Source organism: Acanthisitta chloris, unplaced genomic scaffold (genome assembly GCF_000695815.1).
Source record: "Acanthisitta chloris isolate BGI_N310 unplaced genomic scaffold, ASM69581v1 scaffold3574, whole genome shotgun sequence".
Lineage (NCBI taxonomy): Eukaryota > Metazoa > Chordata > Aves > Passeriformes > Acanthisittidae > Acanthisitta > Acanthisitta chloris.
Genome location: NW_008669700.1, coordinates 110289 through 120898, shown reverse-complemented (window position 1 = coordinate 120898; position 10610 = coordinate 110289).

The following is a 10610-nucleotide window of genomic DNA, read 5'->3' as shown; positions in this document are numbered from 1 at the left end:
CCCTACAGCCAGATTCACCTCACTTCCTGACTCATAGAATGGTAAGTGTGATAGAGTTTAAGCCCAAGAAAGCAAGAAAAGGCCTTGAGACAAAAGAGTTAAAATATTGAGCAGATTCACTGGTTTCTCATGGAACCCACACATGGACAGCACAGATGGATGCTGAGGTCACCTTTTGCAGGAATACTGCAAAATCACCTTGCCTGCCCGCCCTATGAGTATTTGTGGGAGGGCAGTTATAAGCCCATTCAATGCCTTAGATGGGGACAGGGCATGAGCTTTCAACCTTTGCAGAAGTTGACAAATTGGCCTAACAGTGCTTTAGCATATATTTTCTGCTAGGAAAATGCTGCGCCAGGTCAGCCGAGGCAATCTGTTTGGCAGCCCACTGTTTCCTGGGACTGTGGGAATGTGTGCATGTTTTCCAAGGAGCAAATTTGGTTTCGGTGATCATCTGATGAAGCCCACGCTTCATGTGCAATCTGCCTTCATCAAGCATGACCATGGTGCTTGCAGTGCCTACACTGATACCTGGCAGGGCCGTGCCAGGAGTCCCTGCTGCTCTGACAGATCATGGGGGCTTTCTTGAGCAAGAGTGGAGAGCCCTGCGGACAGTATGTCACATCATTAGTATAGGAAATTGATGAAAATTCATTCAACTTTCCTTGTGCTAGCTGTTACACTCCCTTTTTCTATGACTCTCATCTCAAACAATAGCATAGGCCTGTGCGTGTCATGTTTGCATTTAACTTGTACAGATTTGTAAATGCTAAGACACATGTGTCCTGGGCTTAATTTGAACATGCTTTTTATTATGGGGAAATTGAAATTAAACAGTCTTCAGAGTCTCTTTCTCCACAAGGAAGTGGAATCTCAAAAAATGAGCAGTTTCATACTGTGCTCTCTTTGCTTGGTTGCACTAATATTTGCAGAGGAATACTATGTTTGATCAGACATTTTTCATTACTTAGAACAAAATCTCAACTGGTAAGTCTTTAGAAATTTTTGGGGTTTTGTTTTTTTAAAATCAGAGTTTTGGTCCTAGAAAGACCTAATAACCTCCGTTTGATTTCCCAGTGCTGTGGGACATGCACAATCAATATCGATTTTGTATGACAATGGAGTGGCAGGGATGGATGCTGACTGATTTGCCCCAAACCAGTTCAACAGCAGTGTCAGGCACATGGCCATGACCCTGACACTGTGGCCTTCTTTAGGAGCTTGAGCAAGGCTTGAATCGTGAATAGCAGACACAAGTCATGTCAAGTCCTCCTAAAGAATAGCATTTTCCATGATCTTCTGGAGAATTATTCATCTGGCCAGCTGTTGCTTGGCATGCACTGTACTAAATATATTCTGTGCTTTTGTCTTCTGTCTCTTACTTGTATGAACCACTGCATCTGCACTCTCAAATCTCAGAGTTATCTGAACATGTCTGAGGTGCACTGCAGAGGGACCTTCTGGCCTTGGATACCACTGATGCTGCTTTTTAACCAGCATCAGCCACAACTTCTCCTATTAAGGGTTTTACTGGGGCACCCAACATATATTGTTCATAATATTCTAAATGCCAGTATAATAACCCAGTATGCAATCTCAGATCAGCTTCCAACATTTTGTATCAGAACAACTTGAACTGATTACTTTTTCCTCCATTCATTCAACTCTACTTGTTTCAGGCAGAATGGTGAGAGATGGATTTGCTGTTTAGTTGACCAAGTTCCACATAGCCTGATGGGCAGTAACATAAATAAGGTGTGTGGATTGTAAGCATCTCTGCTGAAAGGATGAAAATGTGGCATGTCACAACTATGAGACTTAGGGAATCACCACATTTCTGGGGTCCTGTGCATCTCCTGAGACCATACAGAGTTCAGACAGTGGGTTTGAACCTGAATTTATAGGTCTTAACAGACCCATAAATTCCAAAGCAGAGAAGATGTTTGACTATGTTAAAAATTAACCATGAAATACTTCCTTTTCAGGGCTTTTATTCACAAATGTCACTGCTGCTTTTTCAGTGGTCATAAGAGATATCACTCTTGGACTTCTGTTGTTTACATGGCAAGACAAAACCAAGCTGTTTGTGATCAGGGACGTTCCACAATGATGCAGCTGCCACAGTCAAACTCTGCACTCAAAGCACAGAGACCGCACTGCACTGTGGGCTACAGGCAGAGGAAAGTGGAGCATGAATCCCTGTGAGACATTTTGGCATTGTATCATAAATGGCCTACTGGGCTTGGGCTCGAACACTTGGGTTTAAATTTATACACTTAGACACAACACCTTCCTTTTTCTTCCAGCAGGCAGCTGCTTGGTTTCCCCACAGCAGTGTGCCAATGAACACAGCCTTACAATGTGATGTCATGCTGTGAACGCTGGTGGAAAGGGTGAGGGATGTGGCCTGCTCTGCTGCAGTTGTGCTTGCTACCCACCAGTAAAGGAGCAAGGTCAGCAGGCAGTAATGCCTGAAACCTGGACAGATAACCTCCCAGGTGGAGCACCTGGCTGAGTGTAAGGGGCAGGCACATGGGCAGGGATGGAGAGCAGGGATTCCTGTTGGCTGAGGTGGAGTTTCCACAGAGTTTCTGTCCATCTGTTCGCCTTGTGTCTGTTCTCTCACTGGCAGCCAGAAAGGTCAAGCCTTGAATATAGACATACACAAAAGCTTTCCTGCAATTCTGCCTATTGCCAGAGCAAAGGCTGAGGCTTTTGTCTGCCACAGTCTGAAACTATTAGAGAGACACAGATGCTTTCAAAGGTCTCTTTGAAGAATGGAGGGTGGTTTGTGCTTTTCTGTTGCCTTCTGAAAGAAGCTTGGTTTTGCACCCAAGAAGTTAAATGAGTGCCGTGCTGATGTCTTTCTGTTCCTTGGAACTGTGATACATTGAAAACAGGCTAACAAACACATTGATTCTGCTTCTGATAGTCAAATTGGCAGTCTTTCTTGCAAAGCTGTAAATGCCGTTTAATAAAAGTCCAAATTACCTTCATTAGGCCAAGAGGTTTTGCTGTGTCCATGATGCCAGGGAAATTGCAGGCTCTTCTTTGCATTTATAGCACAGTAGAGTTGTGACGTAGAAAGGATGTGCTATAGGCCACCCAGCATGCTATATGACTCTGGGCTTACAGGCAGGCCACACCAACAAAGCCAGTTTCATTTTATTCACAGTCCGTCTCACCTGCTGCCCTGGGTACATCAGCTCGCTTTGTCATCTGGCTAATTGCAGTGTTGCATCTTCTCCTACATTTCATATCATGCACAGATGCATTGCAGAGAGGGCACTGGGAAAGCAGCCCATGCATGAGGAACAGGGGAGAAGCAAGAGGTCAGCAGCCCACCTACTGCTACTAGGAGCCTTTGCCCCAGTCCTAGTGGGGCTGGGTGATAAGTTTGCCGCAAGTAAACTGTGACATGACTTGTCACAGAGCAATGATAACCTAGAATACATGACTGGGTTTATAAGCAGACAGATTTAAAGAAAATAAACCCTTTGAAGCAACTTATCCAACCCATTCTGAATTTGTGTATGTGAGGGTTGTTGGTTTCCCCTGGGGAGGGCCTCTTCCCTGGAGATTGGTGCATCTGAAAAAGGAAAAAAAAACCCCAACCCTAAACACAGTTGGTTTTAATATTCAAGAGCTAAAAATCTGCCCCCAGTCAAATCTGTGAGATGTTTACAGCTTACTGAGGCCTCCCTGGAACAGTATATCAGTGCAAAATGTGTTGCCAGTGAGTGCACAGCATAGACAGATGTTTCTGATGCCTATCCCTGTTGTTTGCAGGTGACCCTGTTGCCTCACTTCATCATCCTTGTGCATGTGCAGACATACCTGGCAATGCTAATCAAATCCAGGATTTCTGGAGAGCAGAGAGGCTGCACAGAGGCTAGGGGTGGGCATCCAGTTAAACAGCTCTGAGGGCAAGACTTGCAGGCAGTGTTTATTCTGGTGTCCAGGTCTCTCAGGTTTCATGCACTCAACACACAGTTTGCCCTTTGGTTTCGATGTCTTGGTCTCCTACTGAGGTGCTCAGACCCTGTGGATGTTACTGAACCTTGTTCACATTAAGACATGTCACCCTCATGTGTGCTGCCAGGACAGCCTAGTGCTGCCAGGCTCTCCCACACCTGCCTGGGGGATCCCTGGCCCCAGACAGGGATGCTCTGTCTGTCCAGCAACATTGCATGGCACAGCATGGATCACACCTGTGCTGTGACAGCACAGCCCTGCTACAGGAGTCAGGGAAGGATTTTTCAAGCAGTATGTGAAAAGGGACAGAGCTGTTTTTCCAGAGGAAGTAAACAACTGAAAGCAAGCAATAATTTACTGTTTTGACCTTGCACTCACTCGGAGTGGCTCTGACTCCCAGTGTTCAAAAGTGGAAGATAAGAAGTTTTCTTTCACAGGTCACAGAGTAATTGCAAAGAAAAGAGCTATCCTGCCAGCTCCAAGCAGGTGGGAAGGTGTTCACGCCTTGGCTGCCATTCCCCTGCTATCACATCCAGCGGGCAGCTCCATCTGGAATCTAGTCAGAGGGAAAGGTCTTGAAAGCAAAGGGTGTGTTTGGCAACAAGAACCAGCCCTGACTGTCACTGTAAGTGCTGTTCACCAGCAGTAATCACACCCTTTTGCCTCACCCCCTCACCACAAGGTCATCTCCAGGGCATGAGACAAAACAAAGTTTTGTTTTCTCAGGTAAAACTAACAGTTTTCAATATGCTCATTTGTACTTTTCCCTTTTCTACTTGAAATTTACCTGAAATGCTTTCACTGCTGATTTCTCAAGACAGATGTATGAAAGCTAAAACAGAAGATAGGAAGAAACAAATTTATCAGGAATCTGGTCTGAAATCACCTCTGTGGAAGCAAACAAGTACATGACCCCATTGCCCACAGCAGTAAAGGGCAATGATGATGGCATTTGAAAAGTGTTTTCATTCAGCCATTCAACAGAGTGAGTCCAATGCCAAAAAAATAGTCATTCAGAAAATAATTTCCGTCACTATGCTTGGAAGCCAATGTGCACACACATATATATGTATGTGTGTTGACTGTATGTGTATGTCTCGCCACACCATTACTTAATTTTCTTACTGTCTTTCAGCTATGTATTAGCTCTTTGCCACATTTTCTAGTTAAACAGCATCAGCAAATATTATGAGCATGTTATTCATCTTTTCCAGGACACATACAGATGTTGAAAGGAGCCCATCCCGAAGAGGGTTCCTTCTGCAAGCCTTTGTCATATCTCCAATGACCTAAGGACTATGAATTTACTGGGCAGATGACTGAATCTTCCCTATAGCCATTACCTTTGTGGCTGAGAGATGCCAATGTAAATTTCTCTCTAAAAGCACCTTGTCCACATCTCTTCTCTCAGCATCCTGAGCCTTCTGAACCTTCCTGAGTCTGACAGGGCTTAGCATCACAAGATTTTTGAGGCAGCATTGATCCTTTACCTTTCTTTGAAGATAGAGAGGACTGCACTCAAGTGCTTTGCTGGGTGGGGATGTAAAGTTTTCTGCAGATACTCATAAAATTTGATTTCTTTAAAAATCTTATGTTGTGTACCACTTCCAAACAAGGCCTTCCTTTTACATGGTCAGCACTTAAAGCTCCATGTAATAGATCCTGAGGTGGACCTTTTAAAAACATGGTCTAAATCAGCACAACTTCTCGTGGGACTCACATACTTATCCTGTGATACCTTCGAATTCTGCCTCAGTTATACTGCTCACAAGAAAATAAACAGAATTTGTATGAAATCTCCTCCACTAGCTACATACTAGTAGAAAGGTTTTCTATCTCATTCTGTAACATTTTGTTTCCTTTTAGATTTTTTTTTTTTGTTTGTTTTTTTTTTTTTTTTTTTTGCAACTGACAGATTGTCCAGAGATTGACACTAAATTCTCTATTGAAATACATTGGTGTCTCTTCAGGATTGATGTACTGAATTCAGTACCTAGCACCATTTGGAAACAGTTCAGACTGCATATATTTAGAGTGACAATGCTTTGTCTGGTTTTCTACCTTTCTTCAGTTTCCTCTGGAGTACACCCAGAATAGCTCAGTGTCATCAGCAGATCTTGGAAAAGAAACTTGATTTCAGATAATGGAGAACTGTTGATGGACCTCAGTGTATTCTAGTTTGAGGGGTTTTTTTAAGCATTCATATAATAATGAATTGAGAACAATACAGCTTCATTTTTAAGCCAGTGCTTGGGTATTAATGACAAACTATGAAGGTCCTACATAGTTCTGTTATCTTCTGTACCTGTGAACACTGGTCTCACCCAAAAGACTCAAATATTTCTTGAGTGTAGGTCACCTGTCATGCTGATGGACAGGCTGCTGGGACTGCCTTGTTCCTGTGGCCTGGTCTTCCTGTTGCACAAAACACTTAACAATTTCAAAATCAGTTTAAAAAACATTTCTGTTATTTTTCTAATCCTTAAACCAGTGGCCTGGGACTTTGCCTAGATTGTAAATGTCAAAGAGCTGATTGAAATGCTCTGGACTCTCCTGACCCCATAAGGAACACTCTGTAGTCCTTTTGTTATGCAGGCATTAATTTCTCTTGAGCTATGATTTATGGATATGAAAGTGTTTTCTCTGTGAACCAAAAGCTGTACAGTTTTTTTCAGGAGCCAGAAGTTCCGTTGGGTCTTATCATCTGCATCAGGGATGGTGTTTGCCACTAGCAGCTTTACAATGGTGCTACTTCTCATTGGCTGCAATGGGTCCCACTGCTGTACACACACTTAGCCTCTTGGTGTGATTTCATGACTCACAAACACTTCTTGAGAAGGCTGGATTTCCCAAATACACACAGACAAGTTGTGGGTGGTACAGCCAGCTAAGATGGTGTTTATGCACAGGTAAGTCCCTGTTTGTTCCCGGCCAGGTACAAGACTATGAAATACTACAAGAGTGGCAGTCTGTTTTCACACTCTGTTTTCAGAAATAGACTAGAGCACAGATACTTTTGCCATTTGTCCCTAGGCAGGTTTCCACTGCGGTGGGGAAAGACCAATGGTGTCCTCAGTAGAGGTGATGGCCAGAAAGGGCTGCACCTTTTCATTGCCCTGCAGCTCCTTTCCACAGGCATCGTGTGTTGCATGCTAAACATCCCTTTCTGAGAAAAGAAATATCCCCCTACCGGAATACTTTGGTGATTGGCAAAAAAAATCAAACCATCCCAGAGCTGCATGAAAATGTCAAATAAATGAAGACCTCTTGTCACTGGCAAAACAGTCTTGACTCAGGGAATTTCATTTAATTTAATTAATTTCCAATTAACGTAAACTTTTAATAACAGGTTTGGCTACTGAGGGGAAAATTAAGGTGCCAAGTGATAAAACAAATACTGAGGGAAATGCTTTTCTTCCCCCTTCCCCAAGCTGAGCTTCTATCTGACACTTCTCCTCCACCTTTCCCAGTCCCCACTTCCCTTATTTTCACTGCATGTTGCACTTGATCCCTCCCCATCCCTTTGGGTGAGGTGACAGGTTACACAGGAGGTTGGATTTGTGCATAGCAGATTTTCTCTGCTGATCCATGCCACCCACTGCTTCTTGTCTTGGTGTGGGTCCTTCATGGCCTGCAGTCCCTCTAGGATCCTCTTCAGAACAGAGATCTACCTCCCAGGTGTGTGTGTCCAGCCCTGTCCCCTGCCTCTTGCCTCCCCTATGTAATTCCAAATTTTGGAAAGCACAGCAGTAAAGCATTGTTGTCCCTGTACTATCCAAATTTATTCTGTTCCTGACATATCAAGCCTTTTTTTCAAACAAGGTAGTATCTCTTTGCCTTGAGCCAATGCAGGTTGTCCACACAGGCTCGTTTATTCTTTCCAAATTACTGTTTCTTGTTTCAGGTGAAAGCGCTAGATGAGTAAAACCTAAGCTCTTAGCTTGACAATTCCTGGCTGAACAGTTTGTATTTTGACACACATCAAAACCTCTCTTTTTCAAGCCCTCAAGGACATGCATTTCAGGTGTGTTATTCTTAGATGTCTTCTCTGAAGGTTATGTTGGAAACTCGTGAAGTGTGTGCTCAACTGAAGGAGCACTCTTCTGTGGTCTGCTATTGAAATGAAAAGGTGTAAATGCTCTCCAGTACACAGAAACTGCTCAGCATGTACAGCAATACACCTGAGCCACTGTGATGCAAAAATAACTGCTACCTCCTTTCTTCTATTCCTCTTAAGGGACTCAAGACACAGCAGTTTCTTTATGTTGATTAATTAGAAACTGTTCAGCTTACTATAGTTCTCAAACTGAGAACTTGCAAGGAATGCTCAAACAAACATGACAAAAGATTGTAGCAGAATTATCTGTAAGATAGTCATGCAATAAAAGGAATGATTTTTTTTGGTAAAGGCTTGACTGACAGAACCACCCTTCCTATGTACATGTAGAAATGGATAAAGCACAATTTTCTTGGCTCTTTAATAATGCAGGGAAAATACTGGCAACATGTCTATCCATTCAGTTCAGAATTCCCCAACTCTGTTGTGTTTGGATACAGGTATAAAAGTGCTCCTCTTTGGTGGGCTGAGAAGTCTTCACAGATGAAAAACACTCAGTCTAAGACCATCACTCCAGTGATCTAGAAAAATTCTTTTGGAATTCTTCAGATACTGTGTCTTTAAGAGAGCTTCAGCTTTTTCTGCATGTCCCTGGACCGCTTTTGGTGCAGGTAAGTTGGTCCTGTGCAAAGTAGTTTGGTATAAGGCAAATATATATATATAAAAGGCAAATACCCTTCTTGACTGAAGGAAAATATATGCATGCTCAATGCATGTACGTGTTGCTCTGAGCTGATTGCCATCTTTATGATGGTTCTGCTGTGACATGGAGGAGTGAGGAGGTTAACACAGGCTGCCACTTTTACAGATGGGCTCTTCAGAGATTGCTCCCACATGTTGGACAGCATGGCAGGCAAGGTCATCTTTGCTGCAGCATGAATCTGAAATCCATTTCCAAATACATGCTGTTGCTCACAGTTGGCCTGGTGGAAATGATCTGTGTTCCCTTCTGATTCAGTTAGGTATTCTCAGAGGGGGAAAAAGAGACAGAAAACAGTGGGCAGTCTGCCCATTCTGTGCTTTGAATACAAAGTCCTGGGCACAGGGCACTTACACTGCAGATGTTCTGCAAACCCCTCAACAACTGCCTTCTGGATGTTGCAGTGACCCTGGGGGCCAGGATATCAAAGGGTGGCAGGAGGCAGATCCTGCTCACCCCTCTGCAGCACCATTATTCCACCCATAAAATACTTCACTCTCCTTGGGCTGTTCAACAGAACTGCTCTCAGGCAGCTAGTCCAGCTGGTGCCAGCCATCTCCTCTGCTAGTCTTCATCTGGAGTGTGTGCAGCAGTGCCATGGTTTCAGAAAATGCTCAACCCCCTAGACTCCAAGTTTTTGACCTTCAGCTCTTAAGAGCTTGGCATTCACTTATCTAATCTCGACCTTGTTTGCTGAAATTTACCTCTGTTGTAACATGGCTTTTATGTTGGGCTCTTATTTGATCTATTTTGTACTGCTTTGGGAGAGGCTAGACCAGTGCAGAGCAAGCTCTGCTACTTCAGCACAGTGCTGGTTGCTGTAGCCTGATTTTTCTGGATGGGCCAGGAAAAGGTGGTAATAGGTCTTGTCTTAAATCTTCTTTGTCTGCCCCTCATGAGAATTAAATCACAGGGAAAACTTACAGTATTTGGAGCAGAAACACAGCCAGTGTGATGTGTTTATAAAGACACACTCCTAAACGAGGTATAGAATAAGTAAAAGAAAAATAAAACAACCAACAAACCAACCCCCCCAAACCAACACAAAACCAAAAAATCCCACCTATTTTCTCAGCTGTATATTAGTATCTGTGCGGTTTACTTACACATATAATAGCTTGGGACCTGACTGTGCTGCAGTCAATGAACTCCATCTTAGGGATGAAATGAAAGTTGTTTTCATGAAAAATTTCTTTGACCCATCTACAGGCAAAGTCACTGCAGGCTTTTTTATCTTGTCTTCACATCCTGCTGAGATAGCAATGCTGAAGCCAGAAGTTGTTGAAATGGAAAGATTTGCTGTCTGTTTTGCCACAGTAAACGGGTTGTGGAAAGGAAACATTTGAGGATGGTGACTCCAAAACCTCATCCCAGCATTAGTTTCTGATACAGGAGTGCCAGACATCTCTTAAAATCAGCTCTCATAGCCCTTGGAGATGACATTTATGGCAGACAGAGCCAACTCCAACTTCTATGTGCTTTGCTCATAATACAAATACTTATTTTCTGGAAACTTTTGTTTAACTTTATGGAACAAGTTTGCAGGGAGAAAATAACAGTCTTTTAATATACAACAAATTGAGCTGGATGTAGCTATTTGCTGCTGGTTCTGCTTTTTCAGCTGCACCAGCTGTGGGAATAAATCAAACCTGTTTTGAAGAGGAACAGACTCACAGTCCTTAGATGTATAGAAAAGCATTTTAAATTCAAAGTATTCCTTGAGAATTACTGGAGATCTCAAGTAGCAAAAAGTAGCACAGACTTGTGCAAAACATCCCATTCCTTATACCCAAGGAATGTAAGTGATGCAACATTATT